Source organism: Scyliorhinus canicula, chromosome 20 (genome assembly GCF_902713615.1).
Source record: "Scyliorhinus canicula chromosome 20, sScyCan1.1, whole genome shotgun sequence".
NCBI classification, from domain to species: Eukaryota; Metazoa; Chordata; class Chondrichthyes; order Carcharhiniformes; family Scyliorhinidae; genus Scyliorhinus; species Scyliorhinus canicula.
The window spans coordinates 15,601,056-15,621,709 of record NC_052165.1 but is presented as its reverse complement, the minus strand read 5'-3'; the positions used below and the strand labels follow the sequence as shown (position 1 = coordinate 15,621,709).

At 45.5% G+C, this 20,654-nt stretch overlaps 1 long non-coding RNA gene across 1 annotated transcript; it reads left to right on the top strand.

Annotated features, from left to right (window-relative positions):
• Positions 1 to 1,912: 1,912 nt before the first annotated feature.
• LOC119954894 lies at positions 1,913 to 18,228 on the top strand. Its single transcript, XR_005458334.1, has 3 exons — positions 1,913 to 2,383; positions 4,075 to 4,254; positions 18,093 to 18,228. It is a non-coding gene; the product is annotated as an uncharacterized LOC119954894 (long non-coding RNA).
• Positions 18,229 to 20,654: the final 2,426 nt, after the last annotated feature.

Below are 20,654 nucleotides of genomic sequence, written 5' to 3'. Positions count from 1 at the left end.
AGCTGTGAGGAGGATGCAGAGATGCTTCAATGTGATTTGGACAGGCTGAATGAGTGTGCACATGCATGGCAGATGCAGTATAATGTGGATAAATGTGAGGTTATCCACTTCAGTAGCGAAAATAGGAAGGCAGATTATTACTTGAATGGATGTAAATTGAGAGAGGTAGATTCTCAGCGTGACCTTGGTGTCCTCGTGCATCAGTCGCTGAAAGTAAGCGTGCAGGTACAGCAGGCAGTAAAGGCAACTGGTATGTTGGCCTTCATAGCGAAAGGATTGAGTATAGGAATATTTAACTGCAATTGTACAGGGCTTGATGAGGCAACACCTGGAGTATTTTTGCAGTTTTGGTACCCTTATCTGAGGAAGGATGTTCTTGCTATGGAGGGAGTTTTTAGGACTGAGGTGAGGAGGAATTTCTTCACCCAGAGAGTGGTGAATCTGTGGAATTCATCACCGCAGAAAGTAGTTGAGGCCAAAATGTAATTTAAAAAGGAACGAGAGATAGCTCTTGGGCTAAAGAGATTGAGGGGTATGAGGGGAATGCGGGATCAGGGTATTGAATTTGATGATCAGTCATGATCACAATGAATGGCAGATCAGGCTCGAAGGGCTGAATGGCCTCCTCCTGCTCCTATTTTCTATGTATGTTTCTAACTGAATGGAGCATTTGGCAGCAACATGGTCAGCCCAGATTGGGGACAAATGGGGCCACAGCATTTAATGTTTGCGTAGCAATAGTCTGTCATAATATACATCGTATATCATGGTGCAGACACATACTGATGGACATACACTAGGACCAATCAACGTGCACAAACACCGCAGCCAATCACCAGTTAGAATACACGCACTATAAAGGCAGAGAGCATCACTTTTCCCGCTCATTCTGGATGCTGCCTCTCAGAAGCACAAGAGCTCATCAAGTTTAGTACAGACTCACACCACGTGCTGAGAGATTCAACTGGTTCGGACAGGCACAGGTCTCTAGTTAAACTAGCGTCGTTTAAACCCACAGTTCTCGTATGTCTATTATTTTATAACTAAGTAATAAAATAGAGTTGAACCTTCATCAGTGTTGGTTGCATATGTTAGCTTCACAAGTCTACACTGCCCAACACATGCAGTTTGATGCAGCCATGTATAAAAGTGGCATTTGTTTTGTTACATTTGGGTGCCAAGTGTATTGCACATAAAACCTCTTGATCCTTTTAACACAAGGCCCCTGGAGTAAGGGGGAAGGTTCTCTGTTTAGGATAGGATGGCCATACATCCCTTTTTAGTCATGGATGAGATACTGTGGCCGCAGGCAAATAATCTGCCCAGAAAATTACAAAAGCAAAACATTGCAGATGCTGAAAATCTGAAATAAAAACAAAAGTTGCGAGAAAAATTAACAGGTCAAAACAGCATCTGTGGAGAGAGAGAAACAGAGTTAACACTTCAGGTCGATGAACTTTCCTCAGAAGTTTCCCGATTTGCAAAACGCAAATACCCAAATTTTTAATTTTTCATGTTGGAGTAAGTTTAAAAGCATGAGTGAGATACATGCTTATATTTCAATTTACAGACCAAAAGCCAAATGTAGAGACATAGCAAGAGCAGAAAGAACTCTAAAATGTATCGTCCAGAAAATAAGATGTTAGTATTTTGGCCGTTTGATCAGAGATGAAAAGCTACAATGATCGCTACTGATGGTTGGATTCTCCGTTATTGGGACTATGTACCCACCACGGCGTCAGAACTGTGGACTTTCACGGCAGAAATACTGGCAAGAAAGGGCCACATATACCTCGCCCTGCAGGGGCGTAGATCTAGCAGCTTTTGCTGCAGATAAGGCCCCCCGCACATCCGAGTCGGAGGCCACACACGCACTCGGCGGCGGCCTCCAGCGCTGCGCGACCTCCATGGTGGACTTGGACCGCGGAGCTGGACCCTGAAAATAAACCCCCCGATCAGCCGCGCGCCCGAGCCTCAACGCCCGCACAAACATTTCCCGGCCACGTATAAGACACCCCCCTACCCCCCGATCGGCCTGCCCCGACCAGTCCGCAGCCGCCACACTAGTTTCCCGACCGGCTGGACCATATTAGATCCACACCGGCGGGACTCTCTGAGTGCACCGAATTCGGGGCCCGCAGAATCGGCGAACATGCGCCAGTCCTGATTCCGTTCGGGGTAGTGGAGTCTCCGCCCTCGCACCAGCCACGATTTCGGCGTCAGGGTACGGCGAATCCAGCCCCTCGTGTAGTTGGACGACAGACATCACAGAGTAGTTGAAGATGAGTTACAGTGTCTTGTGAGGATGGCACAAAGGCACACCAGGATAGCAGATCTCTTGGTAACGGTAGCTGCAAGCAGCACCTGAAACAGCATAAATGAGGTAGAGCAAAGAATGCATAGTATAAGCTATCTTTGATAAAGGTGTTTGCTAAATGTCTTAATATTCATAAAAGCATTGCGGAGAAATATAGAGAATGTTTCTCTTGTTATTATGATTAGCTATAACATAAATAATACAAAACTATTGCAGTTGCTGTACCTATGAGGAGAGGGGAGTACAGTCGGTGACAAGCATCAGGACCTGGGGAGCCTCGATCCAGAGTTGATATTTCAAACCGTTTCCACCTTCCATGCTAAGCAGCCTGAGGTGCAGACTGAAAGACTGGCTTTAAAAAAAACAGGGGCGGAATTAAATCCCGCCCCCGCCGTGGCCGGAATTCTCTGCCTTCCGGGAATCGGTGGGGGCGGGAATCGCGCCACGCCGGTCAGCGGGCCCCCCGCGGCGATTATCCAGCCCGCGATGGGCCGAAGTCCCGCCGCTGTCAGGCCTCTCCCGCCGACGTGGTTTAAACACCCACTGGTGCCGGCGGGAGCAGGCAGCACGAGCGGGCCCCGGGGTCCTGGGGGGGGCACGGGGCGATCTGACCCCGGGGGGTGCCCCCACGGTGGCCTGGCCTGCGATCGGGGACAACGATCGGCGGGCGGGCCTGTGCCGTGGGGGCACTCTTTTTCTTCCGCCGCCGCCACGGCCTCCACCGCGCATGTGCCGGGGTGACGTCAGCGGCCGCTGACGTTCCGGCGCATGCGCGGACTCACGCCGGCCGGCGAAGGCCTTTCGGCCAGCCGTGGCGCCGGCTGACGGGCCGCCAAAGGCCGTTCGCATCGGTCAGCGGGGCGCCAACCACTCCGGCACGGGCCTAGCCCCTAAAGGTGCAGAGAATTCCGCCCCTTTGGGGAGGCCCGACGCCTGAGTGGTTCTCGCCACTTCGGTACGCCGGGAACCCCCGCCCCGCCAGGTCTGGGAGAAATCCGGCCCAGATCTGTGAGGGTGAGAGTTCTGATACTTTATGAGCCGGCCTGTCAGTGTCAGGTCAATTTCACTAGCCTCTCCTGCTGCTTCTGGCCTGCCGGGGTCCCTTGCAATTCCGGGTTGTTTTTCAAAAGCCCGCCAGGAAACCATGAACCCGCCCAAAGGTGAGAAGCAGCAGCAACTGAGAGTCTTCCTGCTTGGCAAAATGATTAGTCAACGGTCAGGGCGGCACGGTGACGCAGTGGTTAAAGAGGTGCTGCCTCACAGTGCCAGAGACCCGGGTTCAATTCCGGCCTTAGTTGACTGACTGTGTGGAGTTTGCACTTTCTCCCCATGTTTGCATGGGTTTCCTCCGATTCCTCCCACAGTCCAAAGATACGCACATGTTAAGTGTATTAGCCATCCTAAATTTCCCCTTAGTGTCCAAGGATGTATAAATTAGGTGGATTACGGTGACACCGCGGTGGGTATGGGCCTAGGTAGGGCGCTCGTTCGGAGGGTTGGTGTAGACTGCGCTGTAGCAATTCTTTGGTTCTATTCAATGGTTCAAATCATTGCAATTTTATAACTGGATCCTGTGTTGGGTGGGTGGGGAGGTGATTTAGAGTTGGTTTGGGAGGTTTGGGGGGAAGGTTTGCAAGAAGGTTGGTGAAATTTGGAGGGGGGACTGGGAGGGAGCTTAGAGTGGTCTTTGGGGGGGGGGGGGGGGAAGATTGCCTTCAGAGCTGAATTGTTTTGTAAATCTAGTGATTTCTTTGCAGCCACTTTCCTAACATCAGTTGATTGCTCTGTGATTAAATATCCTGAATGAATCAACATTGGGCTCCAATTGCACCATTGTTACAGCGTCTCTACTTACTGCATGCGGGTGTGATGAAAGAAAGACAAAACCTACATTTATATAGCACCTTTCCCAATATCCTAAACCGCTTTACATCCAAGTAAGTGCTTTTGACTTGTAGTCGCTGATATAATATAGGCACTGTTTAGAAATGGCGGAGCAGGCTGTGGGTGCCAAATTGCCTACTCCTGCTCCTAATATGCATGTTCGTGTGTCATTCTGGGATGGATGTGATGATTTGAGCTCGATGGATTTTGTTATCCATAATTACCTTGCGAACAGAGGCCGGAATCACGGCTGGAGTGCTCTTAATTTTGTTGCTAATGGAGGTTTATTGTTGCCAGGACAGGAGTCATAGTGGGCTCATAGTGAATCGTTTTACACTGCACAGAGTCTCCTTCATTGACTTCAATCTTCTCCTTTAGTCTATTTACCTACGATCCCACCTCGACCTTGGTGCTTTTTGTGAGCTATTCAGATATCGTAATAAAGTTGTGTTACATAGTTGATATTGAAGATACATTGTAGTGAGGGGCAGCAATCAGCAGAGTCTTCAGACTTGCTGATCACAAGAGGAATACAACTGTGAACCATTCAGCCATTGTTTTCTGGCCTCTGGCCTCCTAAATGTTCTGTCGCTCCAGCACTCCAGAGGGTCTGGGAGCAGGAGAAGCACCAAGACCCATGATTTCTCTGCCTGGCTCTGCTTACAAAGTTGACTGAAGGGTGTATAAAATAGAACATACTTAAGATTTGAGGCCAGGTAGAAAAGTGAAAATGTGACAAAAAGTGTAATTGCTGCTTTAAAAGCCAGCTTCAGAATGATTTTCCGTGCAAAGTGGATACAAAAATGCTGATGTTCTTGAACGGTGTTATTATATTATTTATACATGATGCATGAATGAAATTCAATAGTATGATATTGTATCCACGGTAATTAGATGCACATTTGTTTTGCGTTTGTAACAAACATGTCCAGCTGTCTTAACGTTCATAGCAATGTGAAATTGATTTTACTAGACTATGATTGACAGCTTGCACACACAGCCAGCTTTCCGGATTGTTTAATCTCATTACTTTTGAGTAGATTTCAAATAGCCAGCTGTGAAACTAACCCCAATGTTTAGAAATATATGATTGGGAGCTCCTGGACCAGATCAAAGGCAGGTGCTCTTTCTCTGCCTGGACTGCTCTCTAGCTTCCAGGTGGGGGTTCCTGTAATGGGGGAGGGGGGGCTTCCAAGCAGGGATCTTTCTTCTGGGGACTTCCAGTCAGGGGTCTCTCTTATGGGGAGCTTCCAGGCAGGGATCTCTCTGATGGGGGGTCTCTGGTGAGGGTCTCTCTTATGGGGGGGGGGGGTCTTTTATGTGGGGGTCTCTCTTATGGGGGATCTCTTATGTGGGGGTCTCTCTTATCGGGGTATCTTATGTGGGGTCTCTCTAATGGGGGGTCTCTTACGTGAGGGTCTCTCTTATGGGGGAGTCTCACTTATGGGGGACCTCTTATGTGGGGGTCTCTTATGTGAGGGTCTCTGGTGGGGGTCTCCCTTTTGGGATAGGTTCTTATGGGGGCCTCTCTTACAAGACCATAAGATGTAGGAGCAGAATTGGGACATTCGGCCCATCGAGTCTGCTCCACTATTCGATCTACAAGGTGCACTGCATTCCCATCTACAAGATGCACTGCAGTAACTCACCAAGGTTCCTTAGACAACACCTTCCAAATCCACAACTGCTACCTTCAGAAGGAAAAGAACAGCAGGTACCTGGGAACCCCATCACCTGGAGGGTCCCCTCCAAGCCACTCACCACCCTGACTTGGAGATATATCGCCATTCCAACACTGTCGCTAGGGCAACATCATGGAACTCCCTCCCTAACAGCACAATGGGTGTACCTACACCTCGAGGATTGCAGCGGCTCAAAAAAGCAACTCACCACCACCTTCTGAAGGGCAACTAGGGACGGGTAAGAAATGCTGGCCTAACCAGCAACGCCCACATCCCATAAATGAATTTTGTTTTAAATTTGATCATGGCTTATTCACAAAATTGTGACATATTTATACTCAAATGTGTATAAAACATACCAAGCAGAATGGGACCAAACATCAGTAAAAAGGTATGCAGATTATATAAGTATTTGATTTAACATTATGCAAACTAGACTATTATAAACTTGTTATATAATTCTCAACCTGTTTCAATCAGGCAATTACAAGTGTCCATGCAACAGCTATTTAAGAACATTTATGGAATGGATTTGACACCTTCTACTCTGAAGTAATTAGACGGCAGCAGTAATTAAAGTTTCCTTTTATTTATTAATTTTAATGTCTGTTATCTCCACCTCATAAATACAGCATAATGTAGCCCATACTTTTCTCTTATGCCGAGCTAGTTTATATTTTATTATTTGTGCAACTTTGTCAAGTTGTAAAATCTTTCTTAATTCCTGCATCCACGTACCACAGTGAGATTTCCAGCAAATTTTAATGGCCTTGATTTATGTTGGGAATAAATGGTAAGGCTAACAAGCTTCATGGTTATTATGGAGTAAATCGGACAGCTATTTCTGGAGGCTGCAGATGCATAGTTCCTACCCGAATTATTCAGCTGCTTGATCGGCCGTGCTACAACAATTTCAGTGAAAATCCTTCACCCTGATTGCTGATGAGCCACACTGCTGTTTGCCCTGTTCATATATACCACACATCCCCTTTAGGAAGTGCTCAATAAAACAAGTTACTGCTCAAATCCTGTGAAAAGTCAATGGGCAACAGTCAACATGGTGAACATTGTACCTTCACAACTGACAGCAAATTCTGGCCCAATAACCCTAATAAAATAAACAACCTTTATTGTCACAAGTAGGCTTACATTAACACTGCAATGAAGTCACTGTGAAAAGCCCCTAGTCGCCACATTCCGGCGCCTGTTCGGGTACACTGAGGGAGAATTCAGAATGTCCAATTCACCTAACAAGCACACCTTTCGGGGCTTGTGGGAGGAAACCGGAGCACCCGGAGGAAACCCACCCAGACACGGGGAGAACGTGCAGACTCCGCACAGACAGTAACCCAAGCCAGCCCTTAGAGTTAACGTTTTAGGTCTGTGACCTTTCACCGGAATAATTAGGTGTCATTTATCTAAAAGTTATCTAACAGAGGGAAAATTCAGAATTCTCAGCTGGTACGGGAATTGAACCCACGCTGCTGGCCTTGTTCTGCATCACAAACCAGCTGTCTAGCCCACTGAGCTAAACCAGTCTCTTAAACCCGAGTCTCTCAAATGCAAAATACGTGTGTAATTGAAATGTTTGTCCAAGAATGTCCGCTTCCCAGAACCTCATCACCAGCAGTATTCCACAGTTTATGCACCTGCCTTTCAGAACATCGGAGCAAAAGAAAGGTTCTTTCTTTTCCAGGTTAAGTTTTGCGAGCAACGTTCGGCAGTACGGTGGCACAGTGGTTAGCACTGCTGCCTCACGACGCTGAGGACCTAGGTTCGATCGCGGCCCAGGGTTACTGTTCGTGTGGAGTTTGCATATTCTCCATGTGTCTGCAAAGATGTGCAGGGTAGGTAAATTGTCCCTGAATTGGAAAAAAAGAATTGGGTAATCTAAATTTTTTTTTAAAATTTTGCAGGCAAAGGATTGTCAATTCCCATGGCATTCAAACTTTCTTGAAGCTAATTTTCTACAAACACATATCAGTCTGTCACAGTAATATGAATTCTTGAGTAGCTTTCTGTGATAACTCGCACAGGTCTCATGTGGTAGGGATGATCCACTACCCTGTGGAGCTTGCTGAATATCAACTCCCCAGGTAAGGGATTGGGGCACCATTAATACAATTTATGTGCCTTTGTATAAATAGAGTCGGCCAGTCAGACACTGACTAGAGAAGGCCCAGGAGGGAACTACTGGAGCTGTGTATATAGTTGATGTGTTAAATGAAATAAGGTTTGTTTTTATCCACAACGCTGTGTATGTTAGATGTATTAGATGCTGCGGTATGAAGAGGCAAGAGTTCAGCTCCTTTTTCACCAACACACCTTTAATGGTTCAAACTCACTCTCCACAGAACTCTACAGATCACCAGATCCAGAGGCCACCTGAAGCCCCTTTACATATCAGTGTCAATCATTGAACACTTAACATAAATGAGACAACTAATTGCAATGTCTCTTAACCCATTACTTAACAGTCTCCCCTTCCTTGGAGAAAAAAAAACAATTAGGTGAAAAAAAATTAAGAAATTAAAATTTCAGGAAACTAAAACACATACCTGATTCCCCCCTTTTCTTTTTGAGTAGAAGAAAAAAAACATTCACAGAAACAGGTGCCCTTCATTCACAGAAACAGGTGCCCTTCATTCACAATATTTAAAAGTTTCTGTGAACTAGCCCCTCTTTTCGTAAAAACAGTCTGACAGTTGATAGCTACTGTCAACCCATTTAATTTTTGTTATTTCCCCTCTGTCCAACATCTGCTTCAAACTTGCGATGTCTATCCGTAACCTCTTTTCATTGACACTTTTTGTAGAGTGCACATTTTCCCACAGGGATTTATTGTCAACGTGACAGTCAATAGGTATATTCCCCAAATCCCCTAATCCCAAAATTTCTGTCAATATCTGACTTATATAAAAGGCCATATCCACCGCTTCCACTAAGCTTAACGTCTCAGCAGCTAAAGTGCTTTTGACCACTCTCCTTATTTTCTTTGTTTCCCACACAAGAGGGCAATATTTACCATTGTTCCTCGAAAAGAAAAGTATAAAACCTCCTGCGGTTGAAACTCCATCACATAATTTTGCATAGGACGCATCACTATAAACTATGAGTTTCAAATGCCTAAGATCACCTAAAACCAGGAACTTCAAAACACACTCCTGCATTTTTAGTTTGGCTAACACTTTATTCGCTCATAATATGTTTTCCACTTTGGGATCATTCATTTTTGTACTCAACTCTAAGACATCAAAACTCACGTCCGGTCTAGTCTGTCTATCTAACCAGTTCAGTTGCCCAATTAAACTTCGCTGTTGCTCTTTTTCTATCTTCGAAACCATTGCGTCTTTTTGTGAAACCCGGCCACGACTAATTGCTATTGGACTGATGCTTTCCAAGTAAGATTGCTGACGTAAAGTTGTCCCTAACTGAGTCTGTCCGATTTCCAAACCAATATATTTAAATACACCGGAAGCCTGACTTCCAACCCTGAATTCTTTCCTCAAACCAGAGATTACAATAGCTTAAAAATCACTAGTCCCACCCCACAAAATATCATCGACGTGCATCATGAAGATGCCAGCAAGATTTCCTTTATAGTGCCAGTAAAACATTGCAGGATCTACTTTCAACTGGCAACAGCCTAACTTTAACAAGACTGACCTTACCGAAAAGTACCACACTCTAGATGCATCATTTAATCCATATACACATTTGTTCAACTTCCAGAGTACCCCTTCTGTGTTAGCTGCTTCTTTAGAGGACGGAGAAAAATGTTGTGGTGAGATAACCACTATAGTTATGCGTACTGCAGTAGGGGGATGTATGCCTGTACCTGTAATACAGGTTCCTCCGGTAAGCCCCTGCCAGCTAGCTCCGCCCACAGGGAGCTTGTGTATAAATATGCATGAGAGCTGCTCAGTCTCTTAGTCTACAGTTGCAGATGGAGGGACAACATCGTACAACAATAAAGCCTCTATTGAAACAGTCTCTCGGCTTTGAGTATAATTGTTAGCACTACAAATGTCTCTCTGGAGCTGATGTCCCTGCAAAAAGACAGCTTTTATATCTATAGATTTGCATTCTCATGCCTTTGTGGCTAATAGAGCCAAGAAGATCTTTAAAATAACCTTTCCTGCTGTAGGTGAATCTACCCTTAAGTCCTGATCGTCTTAAGTTTTCTTCAAATCCCCTTGCCACAAGCCTGGCCTTTGCCTTATAAGTTCCATCAGGAAGAACCTTTTCTGTGCAAATCCATCTTTGGGATAGAGCTTTTTGTCCCCTATCCGGTACTTCCGTGTATACCCCAAATTCACTCCAACTATGTAATTCTTGCTGTTTAGCATCTTTGATAACTTTTTCATCTAATTTATTTGAAGCTACTAAAATTTCACATGCATGTGGGCTTCTACTTCTATTAGTATTCGTAGTCTTACTCCTGTTCCGAGATCTTGATAAACTACTTCCCCTCTCCTGCCTGGTATCTCGTTCTGTACTGCTACTGCTTGATCTTTCTCTTCTGTAGCGAGATGCCCTTTCAATAGTTCTCGACCTTTTCCTGCGAACCTGGGGCGAAATTCTCCGACCCCATGCAGGGTCGGAGAATCGCCCGGGGCCGCCAAAAATCCCGCCCCCGCCGTGGCAGAAATTCTCCGCCACCCGGGAATTGGCGGGGGCGGGAATCGCGCCACGTCAAGCAGCGAGCCCCCTGCTGCGATTCTCCGGCCTGCGATGGGCCTAAGTCCCGCCACTGGGAGGCCTCTCCCGCTGCTGAGGTTTGAACCACCTCTGGTGGCGGCAGGATCGGCGGCACGAGCGGGCCCCCGGGGGGGGGGGGGCACGGGGCGATCGGACCCCGGGGGGTGCCCCCACGGTGGCCAGGCCCGCGATCGGGGCCCACCGATTGGCGGGCGGGCCAGTGCCGTTGGGGCACTCTTTCTCTTCTGCCGCTGCCACGGCCTACACCATGGCGGAGGCGGAAGAGAATCCCCCAGCGCGCATGCGCCGGTGGTGACATCACCATCGGCGCATGTGCGAACCGGCGAAGGACGTTCGGCCAGCCCCGGCGCCGGGCACCGGGTGTCAAAGGCCGTTGGTACCGGTTTTGGCACCAATCGGCGTGGTGAATTCCGCACCTTTGGGGAGGCCCGACACCGGAGTGTTTGCCGCCACTCCGCTATGCCGGGACCCCCGCCCCGCCGGGTAGGGGAGAATCCCGCCCCTGTTCTCTATCCGATGTACTATCTGAACTGGCACTACGTTTCTGTGCCCTCCATTTTTGAACTCAGTTTTCCCAATCCATTGTCTTAACTTCCTCCCCTGAATGCTGTACATTCTACCAATGTTTATACTTTCCGGTGGCCTTCCCTGCTCTACTAATAACAGTTGCATCCTTCCGTTGACTAGACCCTTCAGGCAAGTATGTCACTTTTGTACCAACTTTTGGCATTTGCCCTTTCGGAAAAATGGCCTGATCTAATTTATCAGAAGTGTCGTGTTCCTCGACAGAAACCCTACCTATATCAGTTAACTGGTCCTCATAGTTCTGTGACACATGCGTACCAGATGACTCTGGTTCCTCGTCATGTCCGTCTGCTCTGTCTAAATTTGAAAATTTGTAATCGGAACCCATTATCCTTGATGAATGTACCCTAACAGTTTGATTACCATGTTACAAAATAAATGTTTTGCCATCTATGCCTATGATCTTCCCTGGGCCTTTCCATTCATTAGAATTGTCTCTCTTATAGTATACCATGTCTCCTTGTTGAAAAACGGCACTTGATGGCCGTACATTATGTCTTAAAGCTCCGTGAATTCTTTCAGAGACTTCTGCTTCCAAAAAAGCTTTTCTACTGCTATGTAACACGTTTAAATGTTCAGCAAAACCTGAGCTAATTATAGTCCCTTCCCAAGCTGGAGGCTGGTCATCCAAAATAGAGGGAATTTTAGGATTTCTACCAAACACTAATTGATAAGGACTATAGCCCCCAACCATCTGCAATTAATTCTTTGCATGTACCGCCCATGTTAAAGCTGAATTTAGCGTGCAGTTTGGTCGATCTCCCAAAATTTTCCGAAGCACGTCATCGATAACAGCATGATTTCTTTCGCAGACACCATTACTGAATGGACTTTCTGCAGCCGTGTTCATAACTCTGATATTCATGTTTTCACACATATCCCTAAACTCATCATTAGCAAATTCTCCCCTATGGTCCGTAAAGAATTTTGCTGGTGGACCCATTCCTGTCCCGATCCATTTTCCCACAATTTGATCCAGAATTACTCTCTTTTCTTTACTTCATACAATCGTTGACTGACTAAATCTGGTTGCTAAATCTACAAAATGCAAAATAAATATATTATTTGCTTTATCCCAGATCTTGTCCATGGCCGCAATGTCATTAAAATCCCTGGCCAAAGGTAGGGTTACTATCGGTCGTGCTGGTGTCCTTCTGTACTTCCTGCAAACTTCACAGTGATCACTAACCTGTGACCACTAATCAGTTTAGTATAGTCGTCATCCCTTACCCCTGTATCCTTTAATAAATTTTTCAGCCTTCGAGGAGACGAATGTGCAAATTGCCTATGCAGTTTTACTACAACAAGCTTTTTATCAGCTAAAGTCCCATTATCAACGGCCATTAACACATCCTTAACCACTCTACTTGAAATATTATTTGCCAGTAATGGAATACAATAGTGTCCCAACTGTGTAAATTGTAAGTCCACCGTCTTTCCAAAAACTGTTGCCTTATCCTGTTCCAGATCCAGCTTCATGTGTGCTTTCTTCATCGATGGTCTGCTCAGAAGCAAAGGTATCTCACTTGATACAACATCCGTGCTAATGAAATGGTTCACTCCAGCAATATTGCAAGGGATCACCACTCTTTTCAGTGACTTCAGAGTATTATCATCCCCAAACCTGAAACTTGTGGAACTTTTAAATTCCTTAACCTTGTTACGATTTTCAGCATCCAATGAGTCCAGATAACATTTTAACCAGTGAATCCCACACACAGTAGATGTGCAGCCACTCTCCAATACAGCACAGTTAAAGGATTCTGCAACCAACACCCTCATTACCGGCGTAAAACAGCTTGTTAATAGGACAATGCCTTCTTTCTGGTCACTATCTTTTTCCTCTTCTGACTCTTCCATGTCATGTGTCGCTTCAAAAACTCTATCACAACGAGTTGGACAGTTGAAAGCACAATGGTATTGAGAGTCACATCGAAAACATCGATTTATCATGCCCCGTGCATTTCTGGGGTTCATCCTCCTATTGTAGGTTCTAACTGGGTTTCTGTCTTCATAATTTCCTTGTCTCGGTCTTCTTTTATAGTCTTGAGGCCTGTTCGTAGCCATACGATTTTGCCATCCTGTTAGTAGTGTATCTTCCATATTCTGCTTTATTGCAGGCTGACCTATTTGGGTCATCAAAGCCATTGGAATCGAATGTTTCCCCAGAAATTTTTTTAAAGCTGTTGTCATCTGTTCGAATAAGATATCGTTATCCGTAAACTGAACTCCTGTCAAAACCAGGAGCCTATCCATGTTGCTCACTCTAGCACAGTCAAGTAATTTAAAGGCCAACACAGACTGTGGAAATTCCAGCCTGTGTTTCTGCAGCCATTGATATAATCTGCCAAATTCCATTAAATAGTTTTCCATAGATAAATCCTCCATTTTCCGGAACTTATCAAAATCCGACCATGCTTCATACGCACTTAACAAGTCATCTTTCTTATAAATCTTGTCCATATAATGTAATAAAGTCGCCAGACCTTCTTCTGAGTCTAACTCTTCCAACTCCAGCTCAGAAAGCACTTTGTTTCGGATTTTACTGCCATATGGTAAAGAAAAAGCCAATGCCATACCTTGTTTTCTCTTTCCTAAAGCAGTCACCTTAGTCCACATAACTACTGCACTTCTCCATTGGTCGTATGACTCCCTTTCAGAAAATAAGGGAGGATAATCATAACCAGCCATCTTCGTCCTGGGTTCTGCCTTTTTTTTTCACTCCTAGGTTTGATCTGGAAAAATTGTATCTTTCAAGCCTTCACATTCACAGCAACCATTCTCTGCAACCATTGTTAGATGTATTAGATGCTGTGGTATGAAGAGGCAAGAGTTCAGCTCCTTTTTCACCAACACACCTTTAATAGTTCAAACTCACTCTCCACAGAACTCCACAGATCACCAGATCCAGAGGCCACTTGAAGCCCCTTTACATATCAGTGTCAATCATTGAACACTTAACATAAATGAGACAACTAATTGCAATGTCTCCTAATCCATTACTTAACATGTAGATGCTTTTGTTGCCCCTGACAAAAACTCGTCAATGCAGGAAATGAAGGGCCTCATTGGGGCGTTCCTCGTCAAGGCCAGAAAAACAAACAGGGCGCGATTCTCCGCCCCCCACGCCGGGTGGGAGAATAGCGGGAGGGCCTCCCGACGTTTTTCACGCCCTCCCGCTATTCTCCCCCCCCACGCCCGACCCACGCCACGAATCGCCGCTCGCCGTTTCTTACGTCGAGCGGCGATTCTCCGAGGCCGATGGGCTGAGCGGCCGTTTCAACACGGCAGCAAACATACCTTCTCGCTGCCGTTGTGAAACGGGTGCCAGATGCCCGTTTGGGGCATCTGGGGGCCCAATTGGCATGGCAGCACCACGGCCGTGCCAAGGGGGGCATAGGCCCGCGATCGGTGGGCACCGATCGCGGGCCGTGCGTCCGTAACGGACGCACTCTTTTCCCTCCGCCGCCCCGCAAGATCAAGCCACCACGTCTTGCGGGGCGGCTGAGGGAAAAGACGGCAACTGCGCATGCGCGGGTTGGTGTTGTCCAACCGGCGCATGCGCGGCCGATGTCATCGCTTGACGTGCGGCCTTTATGACTGTCGTCAAGGCCGCGCCGCCGTGACGCACGGGCCCACTAGCTCCTAGCCCCGCCCGGGGGGGAGAATCGGCCCCGGAAGTGGGCGTGAAGGCTGCCGTGGGTCACGGCCTGTCCTACGGCAGCCTTTACGATTCTCCGCATTTGCGGAGAATCTCGCCCAGAGTCCCATTTGATAGCGGGGTACCAAACACCCCACTAAACACACCCAAGACGGGACTGTGTTCATTTCCCTTTAAATTGCATCTTTAATCTTTTATTGGAAATAAGTAACACCAATAAACGAAACTCAGATAATCAGTATGCAGCTTTTGCTTTCATAGATGAACTATTTTTATAATGTTATTATATTTCATATCTTGAAAAACTAAGCCCAAAACTACAATACTGGCGATGCCTCATTTAATTTTATATCAGATTTTATCCTCGCTATTACTGCTCTTTAGACTGAATCACCACTACCTCAGTTGAATTTTAGTTGAGTCTAATTTAATTACCTTTATCTGCTTTCCACATTCCTGACTGCTATTCTTCAATTCAGCCAAATTCATGACTGTTTTGCAGACTGTTGCTTATTTAAAAAATTAAGAAATTAGATTAAGAAGATTTTGGATGGCAATTTTTAGCTTCCTGATTTTTGTTTTAATTTGCAAGACTATAAAGGAGTTATTATTACTGTTGTTGAACAGAAATGTAGAAATATCAACTGAAGGATTTGCAGAGCCTGGGAAATGCAGTGCAGACTAATTCCGTAGTCCAGTTAATCTGAAAATCTTCGTACCTTTATTTGTAACCACTTCCATCCTTGTAACCACAACCCAAAAAGATGTGCAGGTAGGTGAATTGGCCACGCTAAATTGCCCCTTAATTGGAAAAAAATTGGTTATTCTAAATTTATTTTAAAAAAATTAACACTCAAATAACATGTCCCTTTGATTTCTTAAAACATATTCTCTGATATTGAAGCGAAGCTTAATTTCGCACTCTAGTCCTCCACGTAAGGGAAATCAATAATAAATGTGACTGTTCAAAATATAATGGTTCATCTGAAAAAGGGTGCCACAGTGGTTCGCACTACTGCCTGACAGCACCAGGGACCGGGTTCAAATCCGGATTTGGGTTACTGCCTATGTGGAGTTTACATATTCTCCCGGTGCTGGCATGGGTTTCCGCCGGGTGTTCCGGTTTCCTCCCACAATCCAAAGATGTGCAGGTTAGGTGGACTAGCCATGCTAAATTGCCTCCTTGTGTCCAGGAATGTGTAGTTTAGGTTGCAGGGTTATGGAGATAGGGTGGGGTAGGCGGTGAAGTGGACTTGGGTAGAATGCTCTTTCGTTGGATTTGTGGGCAGCATGGTAGCACAGTGGGTAGCACTGTTGCTTCATAGCTCCAGGGTCACTGTAAGTGTGGAATCGGCACCTTCTCCCTGTGTCTGCGTGGGTTTCCTCCGGGTGCTCCGGTTTCCTTCCACAAGACCCGAACAATGTTAGGTAATTTGGACATTCTGAATTCTCCCTCTGTGTACCCGAGCAGGCGCCGGAATGTCCCCAAGTAGGGACTTTTCACAGTAGCTTCATTGCAATATTAATGTAAGCCTACTTGTGACAATAAAAATTATTATTATTAATAAATTGCACATTACATAGTAGCAACACTATTGTCCTTATAAAAGAGCATGGTATATTAGTTACCATGAGGAAAATCATCAGTGATCTGATAATATCTATATATTAAAGATTTGCCATTCATTCCCACAAACCTAACAATGAAAACTGACTATATAAATAATGATGATGGAATTCTGAACATTCTAAGAAAGCTTGGTTTCAATATCTTAATAAGTATAATACTAATGAACCAAGCAAGTCCTTAATTCCCTCCTTTAACTCCATATTAAGGAGATGTGTGTAGTCTTGCCTGCCAGCACAGGTCGGGGGGATGAACTGTGCTTGATAGCAAACTGTTTTACATTAATCCATGTGAATTGAAATGAATCGAATTTACTAACCCTCAATTAGGTTACCCTCAAGCTGCTGAGTAAATGAAATAATTTGTTCATGCCAAATCAAAGAAAAAGCCACAGTACAAGTAATGCACTATATGCCATTTATTAGTTACAATCGCAATTTAAAGTTACATACAGGAATACCTAATTGACATGCAAAAATGTACCCTGATTTATCGAACAGTTGAGTAAGCAAATGATTAATGGGTAAAGTTACTTCAGAAATTGAATAGCAAAAGTAACATAGACAATTCTGTATATCACTGCACTGGTTCCTGAGTATTAACCACAGCAGTGACGGGAGTCCAATGTTATAAATTGATCAGATTTATGGAGAGTAATTCTTTAAATAGCCGCTAGATTAACAGCTTCTATCAAATTGTGTGTCATTAACAATATTCAGTACTTACATAACTTAATCATCATAAAGGGAGTGGTTGTATCAAGTTTGGTAGCACAGTGGTTAGCACTGTTGCTTCACCGTGCCAGGGATCCGCGTTCGATTTCCGTCTTTTGTCACTGTCTGTGCAGAGTCTGCATGCTCTCCCCGTGTCTGCGTTCGGTTTCCTCCGGGTGCTCCAGTTTCCTCCCACAAGTCCCAATAGAAGTGCTTGTTAGGTGAATTGGACATTCTAAATTCTCCCTCTGTGTACCCGAATAGGTGCCGTAGTGTGGCAACGAGGGGATTTTCACAGTAACTTCATTTCAGTGTTAATGTAAGCTTACTTGTGACATGAATAAAGATTATTATTATAATTTCCTTCTTTCCATGAGGTGAAGGTATTTGTTTCTTTAGTGTTGAGTCAATGAACTGAACACACTTTACACAAAGTGACAATATCTATGTTAACTTCCCTTTCACCTTTCTCACACTGGGCTAAATCGCTGGCTTTGAAAGCAGACCAAGGCAGGCCAGCAGCACGATTCGATTCCTGTAACAGCCTCCCCGAACAGGCGCCGGAATGTGGCGACTAGGGGCTTTTCACAGTAACTTCATTGAAGCCTACTCGTGACAAGCGATTTTCATTTCATTTTTTCATTAAGTGAGGCTCTTACCTCTGACTATAACAGGCCAATGTAGGCATTATTTAGCTCTTAGCCTCTAACATTGTCCTTCAAGGTACATTTTACTGATAGGGATATCCCTCAGACCTGCTACCTGAACTTTATCTGAAGACAGGTAAAGATCTTTGGCTAAGATAGACTGTCACGTCTACCAAAGACAAAGGAAACCTTTATTTCTGACTGACCCGTGTGACAAAATTGCTTATCCCTTTTCCTGTCTACCATCTCCAAAGTGTCAGTGCTGAGGTGTGGATCCGCAAGCCAACCAGCATTAGCAAACATCTCGCCTCGCTGATCGGATTGCCACTGCTGCTCCTGCTGATCCAAAAGGAAAGCCTATGGCACCAACCGGAGAATCACAAATCTCACCCTTCCAGATAAGTAGAAGCCTTATTATACTGGGGTTCAATGATTTAAATTACGGGGGGGTGGGGGGGGGGGGGGGGGGACGTTGCATAAACTTGAGTTTTAGTTCCTTGAGTTTGAAAGTTGAGGTGTGATCCGGGGGCTGGTTAGCACAGGGCTAAATCGCTGGCTTTTAAAGCAGACCCATGGCAGGCCAGCAGCACGGGTTCAATTCCCGTACCAGCCTCCCTGAACAGGCGCCAGAATGTGGCGACTAGGGGCTTTTCACACTAACTTCAATTGAAGTTACAATAAGCGATTTTCATTTCATTTCATCTAATCAAGATGTTTAAAATTCTAGTGATTTAAAAGAAAGATTCTGAGAAACTATTTCCTCTGGTGCGGAAATCGAGAACAAGGCATAATGTTAAGATTAGAACTAGGTTGGTTAGAGGTGAAATCAGGAAATGTTTCTTTCATACAAAGGGTAGTAGAAATTAGAACTCTCTCTGGATTAAATAGTTACTCTTGCTCCTATGACGACCCATCACTGTTTGCCGCTGGCAAACAAAGTTCAAAAATAAAAACAAAAATGTAACAGCAGAGTAGTGATCAGGATAGGGGCGGCACTGTGGCACAGTGGTTCGCACTGCTGTCTCACAGCGCTAATGACCCGAGTTTGATTCTGACATTGGGTGACTCTCTGTGTGGAGTTTACAACTTCTCCCCGTGTCTGTGTGGGTTTCCTCCGGGAAATCCAGTTTTCTACCACAGTCCAAATTTGTGCAGGTTTGGAGGATTGGCCATGTTCAGTTGTCCCTCAGCGTCCAATGGTTAGGTGGGGTTATTGGGATAGGGTGGGGAATTGGACCTGGGTAGGGTGGCCTTTCAGAGGGTTGGCGCAGACTCGATGGGTCGAATGGCCTCCTTCTGCACTGTAGGGATTCTATGATAGCTTCTGACAGATTGTCCAATAAAAGGCATCAGCCACAGAGTGGACATGAGACTGAATTGTACCCAAAGGTTAGTCCTGGAAAACCCACCATCCCCACTGTTTGATTTTTGAAAATGCAATCTTACTAAGTACTACTTAGTTTGCCATAGTCATGTGACTCTGCCATGAAGCAAGCACTGTAGGCAGCCATTTCTATTAAGTTCAATAAAGGCTCTCAAAACGAATAACACTGAAGAAGGCTGCTGTCCTTATACATGAAAATTAAACAAATTACTGGAGGAGGAGTCTCCACAAATATCCCCTTCCTTATTGATGGAGGAGTCCAGCACATCTGTGCAAAAGACAAGGCTGAACATTCGGAACAATCTTTAGCCAGAAGTGCCAAGTGGATGATCCATTTCGGTCTCCTTCAGAAGTCCCAGAATCACAGATGTCAGTTTTCAGCCAATACGATTCACTGTACGCAATATCAACAAATCGCTGAAGACACTGGATACTGCAAAGGCTATGGGCTCTGATAATGTTCTGGCAATGGTACTGAAAACATGTGCTCCAGAACTTGCTGCACCCCTATATAAGATGTTCCAGAATAGCAACAACACTAGCATCTGCCCAGCAATGTGCGAAATTGCCCAGGTGTGTCCTGTACACAAGAATTTGGACAAATCCAACCCAGCCAATTATCACCCTATCAGTCTACTCTCCATCATCAGCAAGTGATGGAAGGAGACATCAGCAGTGCTACCAAGCGGCACTTACTCAGCAATAACCTGCTCACAGACGCTCAATTTGGGTTCTGCCAAGGTCACTCAGATCCTGACCTCATTGCAGACTTCAAGCATGGACAAAAGAGCTGAATGGCAGAGGTGATGTGAGAGTGACTGCCCTTGACGTCTCAGCAGCATTTGACTAGGTGAGGCATCAAGGAGCCCTTGAAAAACTGGAGCCAATGAGAATCAGGGGAAAAATCTCTGCTGGTTGGAGTCACACCTGGTACAAAGGAAGATGGTTGTGGTGGTTGGAGGTCAATCATCTCAGCTCCAGGACATCACTGCAGGAGTTCCTCAGGGTGGTGTCCGAGGCCCAAACATCTTCAGCTGCTTCATCAATTACCTCCTTCCTATCATAAGGTCAGAAGTGGGGATGTTCGCAGATGACTGCACAATGTTCAACACCATTTGAGACTATCGTGGAGGAGGTGTTGTTATTTATCCTTACTGATTGTGGTCTATGGGTCAGGAAGTCGAACATCCAGTTGGAGGGAGGAGCCAGGTCCTAGGTTTTGGAGCTTTGATATGAGCTTGGCTCGGAGGCTGGTGTTTTGAAGGCGGAGCTATAGTCAATGAATAGGAGCCTGACATAGGAATCCTTGTTGTCGAGATGCTCCAGGGATGAGTGTAGGGCCAGGGAAATGGCGTCTGCTGTGGCGGTATGCGAATTGCAGTGGATCAAGGCATTTTGGGAATATGGAGTTGATGTGTCTCATGACCAATCT